General features: G+C 41.4%; 1 protein-coding gene across 3 annotated transcripts in view; it reads left to right on the top strand.

The window, feature by feature from the left end:
- Positions 1–25,732, top strand: part of Gbeta13F (guanine nucleotide-binding protein subunit beta-1) — a 92,231-nt gene that overhangs the window by 6,614 nt on the left and 59,885 nt on the right. For 2 of the 3 annotated variants that reach the window (XM_071598527.1, XM_071598524.1), the window contains exon 1: positions 6,401–6,676. The exons of the other annotated variant lie outside the window; for it this stretch is intronic. The gene's annotated coding sequence lies outside the window, so the exon portion shown is untranslated. Of the gene's footprint in view, positions 1–6,400; positions 6,677–25,732 lie in introns of those variants that run through there. 3 annotated transcript variants of the gene reach the window in all.

Raw genomic sequence — 25,732 nt, 5'->3', positions numbered from 1 at the left:
TCAGAAGCTAATATTATATCTCTCTTAGTCAAATTTTGTAAAATTAATAATGGTAATGGCATAATCCAAAAGCAGGATATTAGTATTGGTTCCACCATATTTTGGTTGAGTATTATTTTTAAATATACCTAAATAATTTTCTTATAAATACTTTTTCTTCTGTTCATTTTGAATGGAAAACTATTTGGTTTATAAATCTTAATTTCTACCTGGTCATAATCAAATATAGTATTATATTGCTGTTGGTGTGTCTGCGTAATCATGTACTGCTGTATTTTGAAGTAAAGAAATTTCACGGAGGTTCAGTGTAGAATGGTGTTTAATAACTTAGGCAAATGCAAGTTGGGTTTTACAAATTTAACAAATTTCTCTTTAGTTGCCCATTATCCATGGTGCACCCTTACAAGTTTTTGAATTATCTTTTTTTTCATAGGCAGTTAATTTTTAGGAATTCTGGGATACCTTTATGATAAAGTCTATGTGTAGGTACAAGCATTGACTGCCTGACTTGACTTGTTGACCTACTACTGACTGACTGACATGCACCACATTTAAGTTCAATATGTACATGTAGGCATAGGAGTTAAAGTGAATGATCAAGTTTAGGATAATTATTACATATCCCAGTGAATTAATTGAAATCAATCTTTTTGCATTGAGGTGAAAGAACAATTAAATGTTCTACTTCTGATCCATATAGCTGGTTTACTATGTATAATGTGTGCCAAATTTACTCATAATTTCATTTTTTGCAAAAAAAATTGGGATGATGTAGATTGTAATCCACACTTGTTAAAATCCAGATTCTGTATGAAGTGTAGGGGGTACCAATTATGGAATATTTTGTGCACGTTTTTGTATATAAGTCAGTTTTATTGAAATATAGCACATTTCCTTCATAATGTTTCCTTTCTGGGAGGGCCAGGTAAAAATTGTGCAAGTTACTCTGGGGAATTTGCCCCCTTTTACTTAAATCTTCCAATTCAACCTGGAGAAATTGCATTTCTCTACTCTTCTAAATTATCTTTATTGCACTGAAGTTTGTTTTCTAATGGAAGTGGTGATTTATTTCTTATAGTTAAATCATGAAGAAGTTCCACAAATTAGGGCCTGTAATAGTTTCTTCCAAACTCTCCAGTCCCTGAATTTTTCTTAACATTACTCCACCAGTTCAACACTTCTTTCATACTTATTCATTACTGATTATAAATTCCAGACCTACTCTCTCCTCAGCACCTGCCTTCCATTCGTACTGCAAACATTGCTCAAGTGCCTTTTACCCTCCCTGTTAAGTCTATATTTATGCTAATCCTGACACACCCCAGCTACCCTCACATATATTAATATGGGAAGGGGTACACTTGATGCATTGTTGCTTTTACTGCCTTAAGTATTGAATAAAAATTAATAAAACATGATAATTGTTATTTTTCCATGTTAAATTATAATAACACCACTGTAATAACGCATAAATATGAAAAATATCGAGCCAACATTTCAACATCTCTGCTTGATTTCATTTCACTTAAAGTGATTTTATCTAGGTGAAATGGTTAAGATAAAACATTGTTATTGCTAATTACCATCCAATTATTTCGATTGGTTAGTAGCATTCTATCAAAAGCGAGGTATATATCCAAAAATTATTCACTCTCAATTTTTTGACATAATTTCAATTCTTTTAGTCCATGGTTTGATTTAAGTATTTAATATTATAATACTGCATAGTTGATTCTCTTTGTGGTGGCAAAATATTTATTAAGAAGGTTGTCAAATACCTCAAGACATTTTTTCAAAATTCTCATTTAGTAAAACATTACAAAATCAAAAATAAATAAAAGTTTCTATCATATTGCTTCAGCTAGTCGTGATGGGACATTCCTAAGTGAATTTTCTGCATTAACTTTAAAGTTTAATTTTTTTTAATTTCTGTGTCTTATGTTGTGTAGTAAATGGTATAATCATGTTAAGTATTTCATCTTTTGGGTAGCCCTTCTAGACCTCTTTTGGTATGCTCCATGTATTTCTATACAGAGAAAATTTGATGTCTCTTGGCATCCATCTTTTAAAGCATCTTATTTGCTTTTACTAATTGAACATGCTGTATTGATTGTTTAAACAAAAGCTTAATAGGATATTATAACCTAGGCATATAAAGGATGAATGATCTATGTTAAATCCCATACCGGTTCCATTTCAATGAAACTAGATGAAAATACATGTATTACAGCGTCCATTGTACTTGGATCAGGATATGATGAGAATTTGTGTTATGCTTAAAATTGAAGTGATTGGGCATACTCCTAATGAATGCACTCACGTAAATTTCCATTTTGATAGAAATAAGATGGGGTTTCAGTAAAAAAATATGTAGCTGTGTTTAAATTAGTACACTCTTGGCCCCATGAGAGTACTATTCTTTGAGGTCCTCATTTGACTCTTCCCATTTAATGTTTTATTATGCTCATAACTATGTTGATCTAGCCACATGGATGTACAGCTTCCCATTAGATCATCAAAGTTAAGCAATTTTTGGCCTGAAAGGGGGTACGATGGCTGTCTCGTTTCCTGTCTGCTGGTGGCAGGCATGTTCTTGGAATTTTACAGTTAGTCTTATATGCTTGGGGCTTCTGTCAAAGGTCCCCCAAAACCATCGATCACACTTGTTGCTACAGCCAAATCAGGAATTTCCAGCTGTATTTTTATTATTATTATTGTTCTAACTAGGCCTCTGCAGTCAGGTTCATGGTAATTAATTGGTGAATCTTTTTTTATTAATGTAGAACTTAAAATACTTGGCTACTGTACAGAGCTTTATTGCATTAAACAGACTAGTTAGGTTATCTTAGGCAGCCGGAGAAATTCAAAAAACTTGGTCAAGTATTAACCGTGGTACCAGCTATGGAAGGGACCTGGTAGCCTAGTGGGTCAAGTATTTAGATATTGGTCAGACCACCCATTTCCTAGTAAATTTGGGCACCCTTGGCTTCATTGGAGCTGTGTGAATTTTCAGAAAACATTTTTCCAGGAAAACTACAGGTGGTGCAGAGAAAGAGGTTGCCCTTCACCTGATTAATGAATCCTAGGGCTTAATATGAAGATATCTCCATGTTCACCCATTAAGCCTACCAGCTGGAAATGACCTTAGTTGACCACCTTTTTACAGCTTCTACATCAAGCATGTCATCCACATGACTGTCCACACCACTCAGGGTATGACGCCTCTGGATTAGTTTTCATTGTTAGTGAGAGAGTTATTTTCATACCATCAGCATTAGCTGGGCTCAATAAATCGATCTTGGATGTTGGTATTTCCAAGTATGATTTGGTGAGGAGATGATGAGCCAGGGCATTCAAAATAATTGTCGTTGCCAGGACATTCATTCCTTCTTATTTTTGCCCAAGCTGTTTTAAATTACTATTTTTTGTCTTAGAGCCCTATTTTGTTGTGGTGAAAGGGGAATTTCTATCGAAAGAAAATCCAGCAATTCCTATTGTGCTAGAGTATTCAGATGGATATAATTTTTCATATCCTTTTTTCCTAATTGTTGTCATGTTGTTTTTGCCAGGCTTGAGTGGCTTCAAAGGTTCCAACTGAGTTTGCTCCATTTTCTTAGAAGTGTTTCCATAAGTCTTTTTTCTCCACTTCCCCTGTTCTTCTGCCTTCATTTCTGGCTCTTCTTCCTTTGTGTGTGATCTCTCTTCCATTTGTTCCAGTAATTTACTTTCCCTTGCAGTTAAGAGTTTCAACTTAGGAGGAAGTAGTTTCTTTTTAAATTAGAAACGTTTGTCAAATGTGTTTGCAAAATATCAGCATTCGCGAACGTTTGTTTTTTCCTGTAAAGAATTTGAAAGTTGTTATGAATGTCATATCCTGCTCAAGTCATCTGTGTCATGTTATTATCTTACAAACATAATATGCATGTTTTACTTCAGGAGTTGTTAAATGTGGAAAATTGTGAAAAGGGAAATGATCTAATCTCTTTATACTTCTTTTCATACGGTTAAATCTTGCTACCTCTTAAACTCTAACGCATTCCCTTTATCTTAGGTTTCCAGTATCTTGTGTAATGTAATTTATCAGTAGTAATGCGATTTTTGTGGATAAGGTGTTCCCTTATCAACTCCTTAGCTTTATCTTGTTGATATTTTTTCCATATTCGCCGTTCCGCCTATCGCACATCTTGAAAAATACTTGCAAATAGTCTCTATATTCACTGTATTCGGGCCCATTGCAGGTATGTCCCCCATAATGCTTAAATAAGTAGAGTAAAACTTTCAGAAGTAAAATGCTATAATAATTACCTCTTGCCTGATTTTTATTCTTTCAGGGCGATGCATTCTTATCGGTTTTGCAATATCTCTTCATTTCAACAAATTGAGTAGCTTCATTCGATCCCTTCATTTCTTGGGTTAACAAAGGCAGCCTCTTTTGTTATTGAATTTAAATTGCTATTGAAATTATAAACGTTAATATTGGTAACAACTTTAATCGTCGGTACCCTTTTACCGGCTTTCAGATTCGTCTAACTTGTGCAGTTTTTCGGGATTCCAGTACAACCTTGATCTTTTGTAGTTATCCGTAAATGTTTGAACCGGAATCGCAAGGTATGATTGTTGATTGGATAGGTGAGGGTTGAAATAACCTGGTAAAAAATCACACATTCCGTTTAGAAAAGCCAGCTGTTATCCCGATGTTCTAGCAAATTCTGAAGCTCAAAAATTTACCCGATGAGTAAAGCTGGCGAATGCTGAGGGCTGTATCAAACGACCTGCCGATACGATAAGTGGTCCGGGGGCTCTGCTCCAGACCTAGTTGCATCTGCTACCGGTTCTTAGTTCAGGCAAAGACATACTAGATTTTATTTGTTTTCATTACATTTTCCGGTTTAGAGGCCATAGTAGTGCCTCTCAAGTTACTGATTGAATTCATAAGTGTACGTGAAGTTTTTCGTTTCTTCACAGTGCTCTTTTTTTTTAGAGATAATTTAGCTCGTTATCAAATGCAGATATCCTTCAAAAATACAAGGCCGTGTTGTAAATGTGAATCCTTGACGTCATGAAGTGAACACTAAAAAAATCGCGTCAGATACCTACTAGTTCAGAAGTTGGTCATTACCGAAAGCAAGGGGTGGATATTAATTGAGACTGTAGGAAAATCACAAAATTCAAGGCAAGCAAGACTCCTAAAACATATCTGAGTGACCTAGCAAGTTCATCCTTCTGCTTATTCGCTATAATCGCCGGGACGTGATTGGATGAGCAAGTTTAACTATATAATATTCCTAATATACATTCGACGACTGCGTTTTGAATTTTCAAATTTGAACTTAGTATTTCTTAGCGTCACCCGTGAAAGTGTTTAGCATATGAAATTGTCGACGTGAAAATTTAAGTGCCCGTGATGCATTAAGGCCCAGGTTCCGTGAAGTATGGAAAATGGGTAAATATTCTGATGCACGGATTTTGAGTGCGGAACGACGAGAGACTAAAATGAAATGAGAAGGGGTACAAGGTTTCGTCTACGTAAAGGGGGACTGTTGTCCTCCGTCGTGATTTGATGAGTGCAGTAGCTCAGTTGAGCATAGGAGCGTGCTAAGAGTTCCTAGTTTTTAGGGCTCCAAAAGTCAGCTTTTTTGGTCGTGAATCGGTAGTAACTATTCACTTTTTTGCCTTTTTCGTAGTTATTCCTGAAATACTCAAACCAAACCATATTTTTCGTCAATATCGAAGTTTTATTGCAGTTAAAAAATTTCCTTCGGCCAATGTAGCCATCTGTAAACTGTAGTACCCTTGGGGAATCCGACTTCCGACAGAAACTTCGCGTCTCAGAACAGATAAAAATGTATTGTTGGCTGGTGTAAATTTTGCATGAGTTGGGTGTCAACGGGACATAGACAAACACTATTGCATCACTTGGAAAGACGGTGAAGTTAAGGGTTGGAATTGCTGAAGGGAAATACGACTAATTACATTTCCGCCGAATCTTTTGAGCGTTTGCTTCGACATTCCTGACTTTTCTGTAATTCCGAGCGGCTACTTTTATTGAACCTTTTTGTTAGAACTTTCATTGGCTTGCTCGGTGAAATTTGGAGCGGTTGCGTTAATACTCAGAAAATCCGTGGGTCCTTTTTCGGTGTTTCATTTTCTTGGTTGATTTATTTTATTTTGCCTTCAGTGGGAGTCATGGAGATCGGGTATTCCTCTGGATCACATTTCCTTTTGAAATGGGAGCCATTGCACATGGGAACGCCGTTGGCGGCGCTAGTAAGCATTCGCCGGCTATGACGTCACCAGCTCACGCCTTTTAACATTGAGTTTCCTCTCTGTTCTCTTTATTCTTTGGGGAGAGCGGAGGAGAGAGTGGGGGTTTGGCTGAGAGAGGGAAGGGAGGAGGAGGAGCAAGGGTGTGGCGTGTCTGGCATAGGCGGGCGGCGGCAGAGCCCAGCGAAGAGGAGCCGGGAAGGGAGTCGTTTGCTGCAAGGAGGCGGATAATCGCTTGTTAATTCCTTCACTAGTTTTCTAGCCCAGGAATATATATTTCCGCCATGCTTTAACGACGGAATCCACATCGCGAGGACTTAAATAGTGTGTGGGACAGTGTGTTCTTGTGCGAGTTGTAGTGTTGTTGCTGTGCCTAGGCTGGTGATGAAAGGATCTGTTGGTGTATCGTGAAGTAAGTCCCAGGATATTTATTCCCCCTTTTCCAATTTACCTTTCTTCCTCCACCCACGCTACTAGTTTCATTTCTCTTATCGAGCGGCATCCGTTTGTGAAGTGAACGCTGTATTAATGTGTGGCCGCCGGGGCGGCGCCATATTTTACTGGACGAGAGTTGTTTCTCGATTGCATCGACCTAAAGTGCAGGTGAATCGGTAGGAGTTCTATGTTTTCCCTATCAAATAACCATCACCGGCGTTTATTCCCTATGAAATTTGCTCATTACACTGGAGTGAAACTGTAGTTATTCGGAAGTCGCCACGAAAAGTGTTTGCCGGCATCTCTGTCGTTTTCCCTTTCATTTGTCTCTTATCGTAAATTTTGTCATTCTGGATGTTTAGCGCCGTAATTAGTGACTTTGCGTGAGCCGAAGACGCTTGGAGTAAAGCGTTAGCGAATTTTGATTGGGTGGAGTTCACTTGTATACTTAAAATGAAGCTCCACCTATGGTTGTAATGTTCAGTTTTTTTGTAGTGTTAGGAGAGCCTTCCCCCACATCGATTTCATCTACCTGTAGCATAAAAATGGAAAATACGAATAGCTCGCGATGAATACTTTTTCAATTTTTTCTTCCTGTAGACGTTGAACATTATGTTATCAGGAATTTTTATGCCGGCTAAGTCTGTGTTACCAGAGTAATGGTGGCCAGCCATTTGAAACTGCTTCATGAAATGAGAGGGAAATTGAAGTCGAATGAATACTTACATTTTTTCCCTGGGAGAACTGATGAAAAATTAAAGTTTGATAAATACTAAGTTATTTTATTTTGGATGAGAGGGGATTATTATAATTTCTCGATTACAAAATTGGTGGCGGAATATTTCGGTTGGATCAAGCGTCTATTCAAGAGATTTCCTCCTATACATACGTCTTCTAATTTTTTAAACCGTCAATTTATTAACGGATTCTGCGTTCATGTAATCCGTAGCATTTGCAAGTCGATATTCTGAAGAATTCTGTTGAAGTGCGTAGACCTGTGCCAAAATTGACGAGGTTTTAGAACACTTTGCAACCACTCCGAGCAACCCAGGAACCCGAGCGGCTGTTGCTTGTGGCGGGAGTTCGATCGACATTTCTGGCTTTGTCATTTTTGTTCATTTTTTTTAAGTTTTGGTCCAATGTACAGGGCGCTTTTAAGAATTGGATGATGAAATCGGAAAACCGTACTTCCCTCCCTCCCCCCTCTTCGACGGTGAATCCAAAATTCGGATGCAACCGACTGCTATCGTTGTAATGGCGGGGGCTTTGTGAGGAATTGATCGCTAATAAGAATGAGTGATCGTCTTCGATGTTCAATTGATCGTTATTAGTCGCAATTTAGAAAATCGATACTCGGTAGAGATGTTTCTTCTCGTGGGTAGTGTCGGCGTACCCTCCTACCCTTCCATTTTACCTCCTTCTACCCCTCCTTTCCGCAGCCTCGCTCAATCCCTCATATTCTAATTCTATTGTCGGATCCACATACGCCTCGTTTCCCGAAATTGAACGAGGCAGTTTCGTCACGAGCTGCCAAATCCGGAGCGGGGTAGTAAAAGCGTGCCCTTTAAAAATGCCTGAGCAGTGGTTGGCCCGCAGCATCCCAAAAATCGTGACCTGGGTGCCGATTTATTTTTCCACTCCGCCTCGTTCTTATCCCGTGAGATACTAATGTCAGAATCTTGATGCGAGCATTTAATTCTATAATGATGTCACCCTGTGCACTAGCTATCGTCATCCCGCTATGTTACCACCGCCTGACTCACATTCGACGCGTTTTCCTTCCCGGTAATACCCTCCAAAGGCTGGAATCCAATGTACGGGGAGTGAATCTGGAGACTATTAACGGTGTTATTGCTTTATTGTATCCTTCGAAAAAGGAGGAAGAAAACCCAGTTTCTTTCATAGAACCGCTATTTGTGAAAGACCCCTTATCCTGATCCTAGTGTGTAACTCCGATTAACGCCCCTTGCGACGGCTGGCGTACGTGCCGCACTTGGCCCTTGATCCAATCACGACGCTCGAGAAGGAGCCAGGTTCTCTTCCCATGCTTCCCTCGGGAGTTCCACTGATGAGTCTGCGTGGAGGGCCGACCACCAACACACACAAGATCACTGCTGCGTGCCGAAATTGAGTAAACCCTCCCACAGTGGCTAAAGCCCCTGCAACACCCCCTTCTGTAAGCGTCATGCCAAAATTTCCACCGTAATAATTTTGAGATTCATAATTGCCTGACATTAATGAGCGAGGCACACATGAGCACAAAGTTGTGCCCACATTTAAATTAATTCGCCCGAGTTATTATTGAATCTTTCAGGCCTTAGAGATAAGAAAAAAAGTATTAATTTCTCTTCCTCTCTCTTATTATTTTTGGGAAGTAGTAGGTTTGTAGTTTGTTTCCGAGTCAACCAAAATTGGTAGAGCTTCGGATGAATGATTTCTAGGAAATTGAAAAAATAATGTTGAGTATATATTCGCTTTCTCCATGTGCTAAAATTGAATTTTATGTGGCCATAAGTACCGTGGTTGGTAGAGAACGAAATTGAAGAAGAGGCCCAAGAACTTTTTTTCTGGTCATCCATGCTGTTTGATGTGTGCGGGGTTGATCAAGATCTTGGAGGATTATTTCTCCTTTTCAGACGGCACCGTTTTGGCGGATGCTTATTTCTCCCTCCTTTCACCCTGCCCATTGTTATTTTCTCCAGGAGCGGCCATCCCCTCGGCCCTGTTTGCATTCCCGTCGCGATCTCAGATCCGCCGCGCTCCCCCTTTCCCCCCTGCGGTTCCACTCTGGCGCCCCCACCCTCCCCCGCCCCCGCCGCTGCCTTTGAGGCCCGTGGCACGGAGCGGCGGCGGTCGTCGCCCATAACTGCGCAAGGTGATCGAAGTCCCGCGCCGTGCCGAAGGGGGCGGGGCGGAAGGGTTGCCTGGACGACGGAGGGTGGGGGCGTCGGCGGGATGGGGAGGAGGCCGAGGGTAGATGGCCCAGTAGCCCGCCCCGACGAGGGCAGCAGCGCCACTTCGGCGGAGACTGTTCCCAACGCCGTTCTCTTCCCTATGCGTTCCCTTTTCTCCCCCACCTCCCTCCCGACTTCGATCCGTCGCCCTCTTCCGAAAACCTTGGTATTTCATGGTCCACGCCGTTCGCGAGAGTACATACGTGCGTTCGATGCACGCTGCCTAATGACGCAGCGGTTTCACCTACATGCCCACGAATATGTTTCATCGATCCTGGGGTTATTCATAAGCGAATTTTTTTAAATTGAATTTTTCCACGGTATTGTCGTGTTTCAATAAAATTGTATTCCATAGCGGCGGGTTGTCATTTCGAGGTGATATTGGCTGGGACACTGAATTCAGTGATCCAGTCATTTCACCTGTTTTTTTTCCGAAAATTATCGAATATCTGTCATTCTCGTTGGTGTTTCCCTCTAGGTGCCCTGTTTGACTGTCGGGTAGTAAAATATTGCGAATACTAAATTCATTATTTCACAATTATTTCTTTCCTTAATGACTTGCGCAATAAATATTGTGGCAGGTTCTTTCTTTCATTGTGACATTCAAATTGAAACCTCTTTGAGTTGCGTTAGCACTTGTATTAAAACAGAATTCGTTCTCTACATCGGAGATCGTGCTAAGCGTTTGGTTTTTGTGATGTAGTGTAGTGTATTATTGTAGATATTGAGTTTGCTTGTGTTTCATACCGGGCACAGGAAGAGGCAACATCCATAGATTTAGTAGTGCCCGTTTTACAGATATTACTATCGACAAGGTGTAAAAATGTTGGAAATGAGGTAATCGCCGGCTTTTCGAAAGCCGTTCTCATTCTGGCTTAACTTTATAGGCATCAATTTTCTATAAGTTGCCTAATTTTGTCGCTTACGGCCGTAGAAGTAAATCTCCACGGAAATAAAGAGCAACAAAAATGACTTAGAATTTAGGAGTTATTCGCTTGGTGTTGTAGCTGAACCGTCACCAGCAATTTTGTACTAACCGACGCGGCTAGGATGGTTTTTTATGGATAATTCAATGAAAGCTAGTGGATCTTAAGTGAATAAAATAGATTGATTCGCTTGTAAGAGTATTAATATGGGGTAAATGTACCCCGAATGTTTAATAGACGCACGCCGTCTGACCATGAGAGTTGCGTGTATGTGGCTCATGATAAATGCTATTATGGTAGTTACTGTCGCCTCCTTTCTCTCCGACAACAACGAAGGAAAAAGACCGTGAACTGAGAGGTTGGGGGTCATTGAACGACAGAAGCACCTATTTTTAAGACATGGAATTAGCATTTCGTGGTTTGATTTGAGATTTGATTGCCCAAAGGCAAATGAAGATCCCCGAATGGCAGGCCTCAGGAGCGTATACCGAGGATGGCGGGGGAGGCGGCGTGGGATGCGACCCTACCCTCTTTTAGGGCGAAGGGTTGAAAACAGCTAGACAACTTCCCATCTTCCGGTACCCCGCCTCGGTCCTCTTCGCGGCAGGCGCCAGCAACAGGCACTTTCGGCCGCGCACCTTCTTTTCTCCTCTCGCGGTGTTGAGGGATGGCAGTCCGCCTCCTTGATGGGCGTCTCTTCGCTTCAGTCTTCCACCGGCTGCACTGCACTCCCCTTTACGCTTGAGACAAAAAACCCGAACTCTTTCGCCACCATCCAAGCCACTCCCCCTCCCATATGTGGATTTCGGCTCCCGATCGAAGGGTTTCGCTCGGGTCTCCCCGAGCATGAGGGGTCCCTGTTCGATTCTCGACGGGTATGGTAGTTGGTCGTGAGCCAGGGACTTGTTTCCGCTAGTTGGCCCGACGCGGAGATAGATCTCTCGTTTTATCGTCGAGTTCGACGACCGAATCGTTTCCCATCGATGTGATATGTCCACGCCAGGTCTCACTATCATCCGCCAATCTTCTATCAGTTGGAGGTCGTTATTTTTTTTAATTCGCACTTGCTGGGTTTCACTTCCAATATGCGCGATCATATTCGCGTAATCAGTCTTTCTCCCTCTTGAGGGCCCCCCCCCCCATCTAGGCGACGGCCCTCCCCTTCCATTGCTCCCTGCGTACCCCTCGCCGCCACGCAGGTGTGTCGGCGCCAGTGGCGAATTACGGGCGCATCGCAGAAATCCTTCCCCTTCTTCCTTTCCCCGCACTCCCGTGACGTCCGTCTCCCACCCCGCAGCCCCCCACCACTAGTAGTGTTAAATTTCGTTTGGCCATCGACCGAGTGAGCAACAATCGTCGCTGCTGCTCTTTTATATCGGCTTGGTCCAGCCCGTCGACCGAGCGTCCCCAGTCCGCATGGAGCCGGCGCATTCGCTCGCTGGGTTTTCCTCTCGTTTTCAATGTGGCGTGCGTAGCCGTGGCCGGTGGTTGTGTGACGCCGAGGTGAAAATGGCTCTGGCATTATCGGCGTGTTGGCTCCCCTCCGTCTCCCTCCGCCCTCCGCATCGATTACCGGCGTTTCCCGCCCTCCGTCACCTCCCTTGTCTTTTCCCTCCCTCCCGCCCTGAGCTGTATCCTCATCCGCTTCGTCTCGAGGTTTATGCGGGTATCAGTGCTTGAATTGCATTTCTTATGTGTGTAAAAATCTTTCCCTTCTTTTTCTCTATGCCCATTCCAGTTATATCATGAATTAATTAGACCGCCCTTTAATGAATATTTTAAGTACGTTGTCTAACCTTCGATTTTAATCAATCCAATCTATGTTGAATTATCCCTGATCTTAACTATGTTTTTAAGTACCTAAACCAGGGTCTGCTAACCTTGAAATTAATAGTATCACCATTGAGTTCATTGACCTGAGGATGCCATGGAATACAAGACTTTAACTTGAAAATGTGTTGAATGATAATTTTAGAATACCCATGTTTATCTGAAAGCAAAAGCATTCATGTTTCCTGCCCCTCAAGTGAGAAAAAATGGATAGTTTTCATGACTAAAGTCTCTGTTTATTTTTTCTATGTGTCGTAATTTTTAAGAATTTTACGCAGGTGAAATATTAAGCTTCGCTTTTTTGTTTTCTAAATTGATATTTCTTTTGTCAGTTTACCCGTCGTACCACGGATTCGTTGTCTGAAATGCAGTCATTATGGAGTTAAGACAGTACCTGAAATTTTGATAAATGAAATGGATGAGGGCTATTGCCATTTGCCAGTTTAATTTTTGGTTGCATTTCAGATTTTTTGGACGAGCGATGTATTTGAGGATGCATTGATATTGATGCATTTATCACATTTATAATGAGCCATTCGCTTGTATAAATAACTTTGCTTGGTCTTTTCATTTTCCAATCTTGTGGTTCGTAATTTTTTTACGGTTTTTCTCAGGTAGGCCCCACAAAATGAGAAGCATCACACCACATCACTGAAACGAATGATATATTACCGAATGAAGGTCAAGAATAGTTACGTGAATTTAATCATTAGTAATGGCTTGGTGTAGGAGCTTCAAGAAGTTGTCAACGACCTCTGCAGGGGATTTGGAAAATATGCGACTTAAATAAAACAGTATGGAAAGAATTGTATTAATCAAGCGTTTACACTACGCTTATTACTAATCAAATAGGTGGAACTGGTTTTGTCACTGTATGAAAAAGAAAATATGTACATCTTAATGGTGCGTAATGTACTTGGTAGCCTGTAAGCAAATGTTTAGTGATATTGATAAAAGATTAAGATTACGACAGAGATTAAATGTTATATGCTTAAAAAAGCAGTTAAAATCGAAAAAATAGACTTATTTGGTAGATAGAATCATATGGAGTAGCAACAGTTCGAAGTTAAAAAAATATGGGACGTTTATCAACTTTTCTAGAGGCGTATTTACGGTCATCTTCCAGCTCTTCAAAACTCCAGAATTCTTATACGATGTAAGGGCAGACCTATGAGACAACTACTAATGCGGAGCTAAGCCTTTTAATCAGAGGCAAGCTTTCATACGGTAAGGTTTGAGCATCCGGTTTGGTGTTTGAACCCCTTAGAAGTAGCAAACGAGTTGTTTCACGTCGGCACAACTGGACGTTCTTTCATTCCACAACTTACTGGGTAGTTCATTGCCTCCGTGGAGGTCTTTTCTGTATTTTTTCGGATTGTGAGAGTCATGTTTGGAATCAGCCAGTCGCCTGCATTTTCTGGTGCTATTCCGTTAACCCTCTTCACATCGTTACTACTTTCAGAAAATCGCGGAGAAATGAAAACTTTTTCTTAAATCCCGTGAAAGTTTTCAATTAAACGTGGCTGACGAAACCAAGGAAATACTAATGGTGTTTTTTGAGCATTATTCCTTTTAATTTTACGTTAAAAATTGCCCACTGAAATTTACTTGCTGTTGTATGTGGTTTTAGCCACATGATGTAAAAACCAGTTCGCGACCATTTCCAAAAATGGTTCTATCTTTAAATGTAAGGACGAAATAAATTCGTGCTGTTACGAATTTCGGTGTAAAACATTGTAGGAGTTGTTGAAAAACTCTCGCGTCCACTTTGCTTCTTCAAAGAACCATTTTTAAGTACATAAGGTTCTCCGGGAAATATTTCGTCCATTGTAATGCCTCTTCCGGAAGCCCCTCCAATATTTTTGTATTTCGTGTAAATATATTAGGAAATTCTTTTCGAGGAATGAGTTTCTTTTTTAGCTCTTCCGATTCTTTCCATGGTCCTCAGATTAATTTCCCGTGGCATAAGTTGGATTGTCCATCTCTCATAGCGTTCTCGTCCCCCATCCTTTTTCACAGCGAGGCTTCCTCCACCCCCTTTAACCTTCAGTCCACCACGTCGATGCCGACGCCCATAATATCCCATATTCGACTTCTTCGGTCGGAAATGGCTTCCACCCCTCTCCCTCGCTCACTCCGGAAAAAAGAAGGACACTGCTATTTATTTGTCATCTCCATTCCAAGGGTCTTATTTTCCGCCCCAGAATCTCAATGTGCGTGGGCGGGAGGGTTCCTCTTCAGCCTTCGAGTTGTACCGAGATCGGAATGGTATTTGCTGCTCTTTAATTCGCGGTCGTGTTAACGGAAAGGCGACGAAGGGGCTAACTGAGCGGTTGACGAGAAAAGCGTCGCTGTAGTCGATAACTTTCGGAGTAATGAGTCTTTTGGTTCCGTTGCTTCCCTAGAACGCAATGAAAGTTTTAGTGTATGCAGATCTTTCACTTAACCCTTGATCGGAGGAATGTATCGCGCGTAAGTGGAATTATTCGGTGCAGAGTTAGACTCGCAGGACATATCCTTGTGAATCGTTACATGTTGGTGGAAGTGACAAACATTATAAGTGAGAAACCAAAATAAGTTCTTATTTTTTCTTTAAGAGTGATATGAAACAGTCCATCTAAAATAACATCCTTTGCTTCTTGGCCCTCAAATAATAAGTTGGTTGCATCACCGCGATCAACTCGAGAGTTACTTTGATAGTGGGATACGGAGCTCGCCTATCTCTAAGCTCTACGGTGTGTTTGATATTCTTGCATCAAGGAAGGGATTTTTAATTTTATTTCATCAAAAAAGTCGTTTCTCCGAAAGAGACCAGCTGGGAAAATTTTTTCCTTCCTTCGCTAATCTTCGCTATTTGATCACTCTCTGGTGACCACGGTTTCCCAGTAAGGTCCGATACGCGAAAAAAATCTGCTATCTGAAAAATCAACCACCGAACTCTCTCTGCCTTAAGCTAACACGGGGCGACAAATTGATAAAATAAAAAATAGCATAGCATTATAGTGAGCATAAATTGTTAATAAATGCCGAGTTTTTCATATTACCCTAACAAAATGGGTAGGTTGTATTATTGGAAAGTTGTTATTCCTTTCATAACTTCATAAATACTATTTCGTTAATTCTATTTAATGATTTACCTATCAATTAGACTTTGTGCAGAATTTATTGCTTCAACTCTTTTAAACTCTTGCTTGAAACCTGCCATCCCTCTAAGATGAAATGAACGTTGTGATGGAATAATTTTCTCTAAAACAAGAAAAACGATTCCTCCACGAGTAATAAGGTTATTATTATCGCAGCGATTGACCATTAATAGTGTATGGGAAATTTAACTTGTCTTCCGAAAAATATGTACAATGCAGATGCAATAGGCGCTTCAGTTAACCCAGTCTTTATGTTAATTAACATTTAAGGATTGCATTAAACTGTTGTAATTTCTGCCGGGCAATTTTATTGTTGCAACTTAACCACATACTACGCTATGAACTTTATTTAATTCTTGGATTCACCGCCTGTAATCCTGTAGGCTAACAGACACCCATGGCATGATATTTAATCATTTTCCAGTCAATCGTTGATTTATATATTGTGACGCTTCATATTGATGGTGTTTCTCATCGCATATGCTGGGGAAAACACTTATAGTAACCTGAAATCGATTATTGCAAATCATCAAGCATTCTGTAATATTATTCTCATGAAAGTTTTAGGAGTAAATTAGAAATATCGTTATCAAATAGCAAACCCTTTTCGCAATTAAGAGAACAGCAGCGTTGAACAGTGCTTAAGTACCTAATGTGACCCTCACGGCTAAAATTTTGGAGGCCCCTGGTTTAGACCAATCATAATCGATAATACTCCTTCGTTCCATTCATTTTCACACTTTTTTTTGGCAATTTTGCTGGTTTCTCGATAGGGTATAATTGGTGTGATATTGTAGTATTGAATTCCTGAGGCCAAGAACGTAATACCGTACGTAACGTAATAATAGAGGCCGATCCTTCTGCCTAGTTGGCATAAGGATCCTTTTATGTCCTAAATATGTAGGCAAGGATGAAGTAAACACCCTAATTGTAGTGCCGCGTATGTTTCATCTTCCATCGTAGTTCTACCAAACTCCTTACTGTAATGCAGTACCCCCTCCTACATTGCACGAGTGTCGTGGTACTTCTATCAGGCTCAAGGCTTGATGGCGCGCCCTCCGAATCAAGGAAATGGGGAAGGATAATAATTAGGGGAACATTACAGTAGACCTTGACAGTGGTCTTTTCTCTCTCTAGAGATGGAACTGGCCCAGCCTACTTTAGTACAACAATCGTATGTTGCATTGATTACTAATCATACGTGTGAAAAAATGCTCAGCATGTTTTTTATAGTCATATTCACTCGAATATCAAGATGGTGTTGATCTCCATGGTCCGCTTCACGCGCCCGGCATCTCTGTGGCTGTTTTCTTCCCAGGTTTGACTCTCGGTGCGGGCGTTTAGTTTTTGCGGCGATTGGAATGCCTCCCATCGTCATGTATGCATCCATCCCCAATGGCTGCCGAGTGTTTATGTTCCATTCCTCTGCCCAAGAGGATGTTCTAATCTGGGTCTCTCACTCTCCCATACCACCCATCACGCACCGCCCTCCTCCCATCGCTACTCCCATTTCCTCACGGGCTTCCACGCAGGCACGACCCCCCACCTCCCTCTCCCGCCCCTCTGCCTCCGGTTATTCCATCTGCTGCTCCCAATGCGGCCGCCGACTTCAGCTGCCCCGGCCAGCCCCCGTCCGCACGGGCCAAGCAGGAAGTTGCCCACCATTGCGGCCACCTCCCTCCCATCTCGTGGACCCTAAGTCTTTTGTGAATGCCCCCTTTCTCTTATGCCTGCCCACTATCCGTCTTTGATCCATTTTTTGCTCTTATCATTCCCCCACCCTATTAGAATCCCGCAGGTTCATTTGCTACACATAAAAAGGATTTCATTTGGTTTGGGGGTTTCTTCTGTGTAACGTCCAATCGAATGTCGTTTCTTCGTACATCTGTTTTTTTTGGGCCGCCGATATTAAAATGTAGTGGATGTGAAGCGCCCGTGCTGCCATTCTCGTTTTCTATTACGATGACGCCAAGGGGGAAGATTCCCATTTGAATTATTTCATTTTCATCTGCGACTCAATAGATCACTTCGTTATACATAAATGAGGAAGTCGTTTCAGATAGCCATGTAAGGAAGGTGGATTATGCTAGTGACGGGGCACGTGAATCATCTGAACATTTCTGATAACAGTCATCTTAAGATTGATCTGCTTCTTTCCAATTATGATTTTACAAGTACTTCATATTTCGTCGCGAGGTAGGGCGATTAGACATTAAAAGACAATTACTGTATCTCCCTCAGTGCTAATCACATTTTAATTGTATCAGTTTGTTTATCAGGGGCGTGATTTTGCAGTCAATATGTTCTTGCGCTAGTGTTTTCCATCTCTATTAGCATAGCAAGCGTAGTACACAGACTAATAAAAATCCGATCAATTAGTTTTCTATTCATTTTCTCTGAAAATTTGCATTCAAGTCAATAATTTTGTGACTCTTGTGATTTCCATCTTTTTTGTGCATGGTGATACGCTTATGGTTGTCCGCATAAAATTTATTTAATTTTCCTTTTTTGCTTGTTACCGTTTCATTTAGAAGGTGCTGTAAGACTTAGCGAAGAAGTTTAATATTAAAACAGCTGTTTTTTGTACTACTCGTATTTGTCGTTTATCTATTATTTTAATTTGTGGAATATTTATTCGGACGCTTTTTAGTCTTCGTTTCTGTGTTTATGTTGCCACTAAAGAACATTTGCGTCCATGCGCTGATTTTTAGAGGAATGATCGGTTAAGTCCTGTAGTCAGCATGAATCTGTAACTTCTTTAAGAGTTTTCCGTAGATCGGGTCGAATTTAGGGGCTCAGGATTAATCCTTCAGGTCTCAACCATTTGACGTCACGTCTCCGAAACAACTGAACCTGTTGTTCTCCGAGGCCGGATAAGAAGCGTGTGTATTTAGCTCCGTAGTTTTTTTACTGCTGGGGTCGGCTGAAGCTAGCTGGAAGCCGTAGTCGATACATCCTCGAACACTATTGCCTCATTATTCCTGTGTAATTTAAATTAGTTTATTTGCAAAATCCACTGTCAGCTGTAATTGACATGAAGGCGGAGCAAGATGGACCAGTAGAGATATGCCTCCCATATGGAATGGGTAGAGGGTCCAAAGAAATTCTTAGCAACCGTGGCCACCATGTGGCACGATGCTCTGCAATTTGTTGCAAATACATATGGCTACATTTTTTGCTCCATCTTCCGTGCTATGTGCGGCGAAGGGCAAAGAATGCGAAGAGAGTGGCTCTTGTTGGGCCAAGCGTCGTTAGGGTCGCCTTTACCACTCGAGGGACACAGGTCTTAGTACTGAATAAATGTGGTAATCATAGCCGACGTAAATCACAAGGATATTACGTTACCTGTTTTGATCTTAAATGTTTTCCTATTTTATCACATCGTGTGTGCAAATAGTACGGGCTTATCATGGTCAGGGGCAAATGAAAATGTTCTTGTATCATAAAAGATAAATAAAATTAATCATCCCGTAATTGAAATCAATCTTGAATATTTTTATTTTCATTATATGCATATTTAAGCGTTATGTTGGCTCCAAATCGTATTGTTGTTAATTATTATGCGTCTAATGATGTTCATAACTCATTTAAATGCGTATTTCGAAATTGCAGTTCAAGAAGAAATCCTTGAAAATCTATCTGCTTGTATCAGTTCATTATTATTAATACCAAAATTTTGCTTTTATTAGGCTTTTTCAGCAAGTAATTGTCTTGTGTAAGCAGGCAGTGAGTGCCTAAGGGTTGTGGAATATCTACCAATTTCTCTATTTGGCGCCTCTGTAATTCTTCGCTGTAAATAACTTCAGCGAAGTACTAACTCTTCTTTTGGCTTTTATAATAAATTGAAGTCTGTTCGTGCGTACTTAATGGAGTTGGGGTTTGCAGTATTGATGCGATGGATTTCATTTCGAGCGATAACGATGAAATTAAATTTAAAAGAAACAAGTATTTACCGATTCTTAAATCCCTGTTTAAATGCGTAATTAAGTCCTAAGATCTTCAATTACCTCCTGCGGTCCTAGCTTATTTGTGGAATAAGATTTTCTGTTGCTTCCGTATAATTCCCGTCACATTGCCGCGGATCCAATATGTGATTGTGACGTCTACTAAAAATTATTAGTGAATAAATATTGGACTTGCATCCTTGATGTCTTCACTTAGTCTGCCATTTTACGAGTGTCGTGATCAAATGCTGTGGCGATCCCACCAGAAAAGTACAGGAAAGCTAAATCCAGTCAAATAATATGTATTAAAATTTGTTGGAACTATTTAGACTTAGAAAACGAGTAGAAGGGAATAAAAGGCGCTATTCTCCAAACATGGTTTAATATTTGCCTCGTATTTACCGTGCCAAAAGTCGTAATATGGTAGTACTGACGCTTGATATTTTAAATATTACTGCAAAACTTTAAAAAGCTCGTGTTTCGGATTGATATTTCGGCGGTCAACAGTTCAAGTATTAACTAATGTCAATATTTTTGGCTATGAAAATGAAAGTTGAGGGTTTAAGGAAGGAAAATGTTTGATAGTATCGGAAATAGGCTCCTGGTTGGACGATGCGGAAGACTATCAGAGTGGGGCATAACGAGGTTCTGTTGTTCCAGGCAGGTGGAGGTAGGTATCTTTGGACGCTCGCGATCGCCACCCATTAGACAGGGCCTTTCCCTCTTTGATCCACCACCACCGCCACAACTCCTTGTGATGGATCACAAGGGATCGAGAGAGACAGGGGTATTTTCCCTCCTTGCTCCCATTACACGGCCGCCGTCACATTATGTAACCCACCGAGCTCATCCCAGCCATTTATTTGCTTGCTGCTCCTATTACCCCTCCCGCAAACGGTGGCAGTTTCACCCCTTCTTCCAGACTCCCGCCCCCTCCAAGCTCGTCTTCCTATCCCTCCGCCTCCAAGTCTCACACCTGTTTCCAGCCCCCTTCCCCATTCCTTATCGCCCTCCCATCCACCAACGATCCAGTCCACTTCGCGCCTAACCGAAGCCGTCGCACTGACGTGCCCAAGGGACAGCCCGACTTTTTATTCTTTGCCCCGTCACTGATGAGGTAGGCGCCCGTAGACGAATTGTTTTTCTACTGTCTTGTTGCCCAGTGTCATCCATTGTCCTTAATGAAATTTTTTTTTCAAAATAATTAGAATCGTGTTTTTTTCCGTTCCTGTATGGTAGCGATTTCTGATTGACTAGCGGGGAAGAGAATCGAAGTTTCCTCCTCTTTTAGTTCCCATGTATTATTGTAGTCAAGGCCAACATATAATGGTGAGATGCCAGGGCAGTTCAGAGGAATGATTTCAGGAGAGTTCAGAATGGTTATTTCGAAGTTGTAGAAAACAATATCCGATGGTATGAAAGAATTATCATGATGTGTAGTAATGTTCTAGGGAATACATAAATTATATCTAATCTTTAAAATACCAATAATGATACTCATAGGTGGTAAAATTCTAGTGTAAAATTCTTGAGCGAATTTACGATTTATTTAATACGAGTTTTCTAATAAAAATATTTCGTTTTTCATTAACTTTCATTACTAAAAGAGCGTGCTCGCTTGCCGTCTAAGAAATTTTAGCAAATGAGTTTCTTGGCTCGAAGTGGCTTACAACACCCACTCTGACATACGGGCCGATGAGGAGTCGTGTCCCGCCTTCTCTATCTCGCATGACTCCCACTTGCTTTTGTCTATCATACGCCGTGCCACCAATAAGGGCCCCCCTCCCTTCCCTTCACATCTTTCGTACATCGGCCCAGAGCCACCACCTGCTGGCGTCATTCAGTCCTCTCATGCCATATGAACCGGAACTGCTCGTGCCGCTTCCTACGCTATTCGGAGAGGCGAAGGATTGTCGCTTTCAAAACAGGTGAGGGCGGAAGTGAACCGTCTGTTGGAGGGGCAGTTGTGCGTCATTTCGCGCCATGTTGCATTATCTGGACGGTAGCTAACGCTCATTGTTTCTGGCGTACAAAATTCATATCAATATTACTTTGCTTAATTGCAAGTTGGTCCAATTTGTTTCTTCCTTCAGTTTTTTCTGATAGAATAGCAAGTAGACTTCCGATTCCACATTGAATCCTGGATTTCTGGACTTATCGATCCCTGATAAATTGCTGTGATCATTTAAAACTGAAATATTTTGAAATTTCTGACGGTCATATCTGGACTTGAAGTGCATTTTCATTAGGAATAGATTTGTTGTACGGTAGGTATCCAGTCTTATATTTAAGATAATCCGGTAAAAAGTTAGAGAAAGCCCAGTGATGTGTTCCACAGTTACATATATTAGGTCTTCTTTCTTGCCTCCTATCGCGTGATTAAATGGGTTGAATTAACGAAAGTGCCTGTTATAGGTTATTTTTTATGCACTACTCGTCATCTCTGTGAACGATCATTGAATTTACTTCTTGATTGGAGGCGTCCGAGAGTGCATTAATGGTTAACTCTCTGTTTCGATAATCTCTAAGGAGACCCTGGACTTAACAACTCAGCTTTAAATAATGATTTGCGTGACTTCTAATAGGCTGAACTCACGATTAATAAGAATTATTGTATTTTTCGCGGAGTTACAAGAAGTAAAATCGTTAATACGATCGAAGGCCTAATGTTGAGTGAAATATTGGCCCTACTTTTCATTCGTTGTTTTTGGCAGCATGTCTTTCCTAAGGTATAGTGAAATGAATGGGTAACGTCAAATTCATGGATTCGGATCCCGGGGAACCGGGTTGTTGCGATAGCTAATACACGCCTCCCACCATGAGGGGCCGGATATAAATCCAAACTATGGTAGTAATGGGTCTTATCCCGATTTCTACTTGGGTGCTACGTAGAAAGCACTTCTAGTGGGGTAAGTCTTCCATCGGAAGGGACGTTAAAATGCGAACCCCTTGGTGACTTTCGTCAAGAGTAGGCCAAAATCTATGCTCGGTTTCGCTCCACCGCTACCCCATTCTTCGAAAATTCTACCCCTTATCATTAATGATGCAAATTACCGTAGATGTCGGCCCTCTCTCGCAATTACTGCAACTACTTCGAATACCGCCTGAAGTATTGAGGTCGTGCTGGCACTTTTTTTCCTCAATTGCAGTTGCTCGGTAAATTGACAATAGCTATCTGTATAATGCTATTGTACGATTATTTATTCTCCAGAGAAATATCGGTGATTCATTATATGTTATTGGGTAAGTTTGTCGAACGATGTCAAATCCTTACAGTTTGATTATTACGCAGCAAATTTCCTGATGACGAGCATCGAATGCCGAAAGATTGAATTGGAATTTTCCCAACCGCAAATAACAAGGGTTTTGTATTTTTTCGTTTATCGGTCTCAAATTCTCCGCTCTCTTCTTTATTCTTCCAGCCCACCTTCGATGTAATCATGAATGTGCGCTTGTTTCTATTGACTCCTGGTATGTTGAAACATTAAACAAAAAGTTTTGTAGTTCTGAAGAACACAGTGCCCTTACTCCGGGTGACTTGATTTTTTTGTTTAAGAATTTATATCTTCGCAATGAGGCAATTGTCGTGGATCAATGAGACTAATAATGCAATTCCCTAGATAGTTTCGCCTAACCACCATTGCTAGCTGTAGTAGTTGTTATTAATGGAGGCGGCCGACACCTGAGGTAATTTGTGACGTTAGGGATAGGTGGGTAATTTGGTCAGGGTAGGATTTTTCAGAGAATAGGTAGAAACCTCGACGCCTTCATTAGACTGCTGTTACCAAAATACGCGAAGGAGTCCACTATTTAATGTTCCATGTGACGAACGGCATGCTTCGCTGGGAGTGCTCTCCACATGGTACCCAAGTAAGGATCAGGTTAAGTATGAACATTTTTGTCACCGTAGGGGTTCTAATCCGGTCTCTAGCGGATGGAAAGTACGTATACTTGCCACTGCGCTAACCAGTCTCCTGAGTTAAGACCTAAACGCGACGTCCCGTCTTCCTCGTGGAGGAAAAATGTTTCGAGGCTGTTCGACGCTGGGTAGACCAAATGTGATCTCGACTATGAGATAGATAATACATAGCGGACCGTGAAAAACAGTGGTTAAACTGTGAAACGATATGTTAGTTTAGGAATGGTTTCGTAGATTCCTTTTGCCGTGATATTCTTGAAATATGCCGATTAAACAGTCCAACTTAGACCTATAATTGCGGCGAGAAAAAGTGCGTCGAGTTTGTGGCGTGCGTCCCCCCACGAAATCAACGTGTTAATAAGGGCATGATCCTTTAATACCCGGTCAAGTAATCCACTCTAGTCTTTCCCGCGCACGCAATAATGCGTCATGCAGCAATCCCCCCTCGCTGCCTAAACCCCCGCGCCCTTTCCATCCTGGGAGGTTGTGATACCCTCCCCCTGCCGGCGGTGGTCCCGGTGGCATGACTCGCCCCAAATGTTGGCGGCCCCCGCCCATTCCCCAAACTCTGGCGTCGTGAAAAACGTTGGTCCATGGAGCGCAGGTCCTGGTTCAACCCATCCATTTGGCCCTGCTTATTCAGCCTTCTCGTGACTGACAGTTTTGTGACGAGAAAATGTTTCTATCATATATGAACATGCTCAAGCGTAATTTGTTTTTAAAATTCTGTTTGGACTTTATAGGTGTGCGCCAATATTATTTTGATGTGTATTTTTATTTTAAAAGTTATAAACACTTAGTTTATTAGCGTATCAGATGTTAATCAGTTTTTCGCTCATTTGTTGCTAATGACCCTAACAAGGATTTGGTGTGGTGGCTAAGTGTGTAACACGGCAACAGAGGCAGACTTCCTCAGGGTGAAATCGTGGTGAAAAAATAGTTCCCAGACTGCCTAATGCTGCTGGGTGCACGGGGAAAAATGTTAATTGATGAGGCATTTGGCTTTAGGGCCTCTGGGTCATCCATTCTTCGGGATTGAAAGTGGGGGTCTACCCCCTAGGGGTCGAGGACCGGTTACTGAGGGAGGTTTGGGGAGGTAGTGTCGGCAGAGCGCACGCGATACCCAAGACGCGAGGCCTTCGTCCTCCGTAGCGTCCCCGCGATGGGGCCCAGGAGGTTTGATTACCAATCTTTTAGAGGGATACTCGTGGGGCGCGATCGGCTCAAGGATGACGAAGTGCGCACGTACATCTTGGGTCCCAAAATAGGATTCGGACGATGATTATGGCCTGAGGGTCATCGTGAGTTGAAACGCAACTCCTTCACCATGTTCTGTAGTTGTCTCATTCCGCAACTTATAAACTTGATAATTTAATTTCTGCCGAATCTCGTATTTGGGTATTTTTTAATATTTTCTGTTTAGATTTGCATTCTATAATTCCTTGGCAAGTATATTTCTCTCTGTGATTGCATCGTGACGCACTGAGTGAAATCCAGAGTCATTTGGCTAATACCAAAATGCTGAATGCTTTGATATTGTACGGATACGAAGTAATTATCAAGATAACATCAATCGGCAGCCTCAAAGAAAAGTTGATGAGTGGGAGTCTCGAGTTGTGAGAGCACATTGGCAGCAAACAGATTCGTCTGACTTTGGACACTTAAAATTATAGTGATCAAACCTTAAATTAGCATGGAAGACTTTGACCAATGCTTCAGCTGTAGGAAGATCAATAGCCGTAATGTGTACTACGAATTTTTACGTACGAAGTTCAGATTATTTTATGCGGTATTTCAGTATGGAGGGCCATGGTCATGTTTTAATGCGGCGTGTTTTGTGCAAATAATCAGCCCGGATGCGATCAAAAACGCAGATCAGCGACTTCAATCCATTATGAACCTAAAGTCCCCTAAATTAGAAATATCACTGAATCTGTGTAGGGGCCGGTACCTTCAGAGAGTTTTTCAAAAGAATTCTTTGGAAGTTTCACGAAAAATGACTGTTAATTTTATGAAAGCGTTTTTAAAATTAGCTTCATTTTCATGCCACTTTCCTAGGGCCATTTGTATCTCATATAAATTTGTGAAAAGCAGTTTCGAAAATTTTCGGTCGATTGTTTTCCAATGACATTGTGTCCATTATTGTCTCAATTGTACCGTCATCTCCCATCGTGAGTCCTGGCGAGTTTGGACAGAATTCGAGGCTGGTAGAACTTATGTGCTAGAATAGGTATGTGGTTTACCTTCACTTAAGGCTTCCTTATCTTTGTGTTGATTATCGTCAAGAACGGGAATGTCCTACTTTAGAATACAATCA

Source organism: Hetaerina americana, unplaced genomic scaffold, assembly GCF_022747635.1.
Source record: "Hetaerina americana unplaced genomic scaffold, ioHetAmer1.1.p SCAF_10, whole genome shotgun sequence".
Taxonomy (NCBI): domain Eukaryota; kingdom Metazoa; phylum Arthropoda; class Insecta; order Odonata; family Calopterygidae; genus Hetaerina; species Hetaerina americana.
Note: the sequence above shows the minus strand (reverse complement) of the source record. Positions and strands in the feature narration are given on the sequence as shown.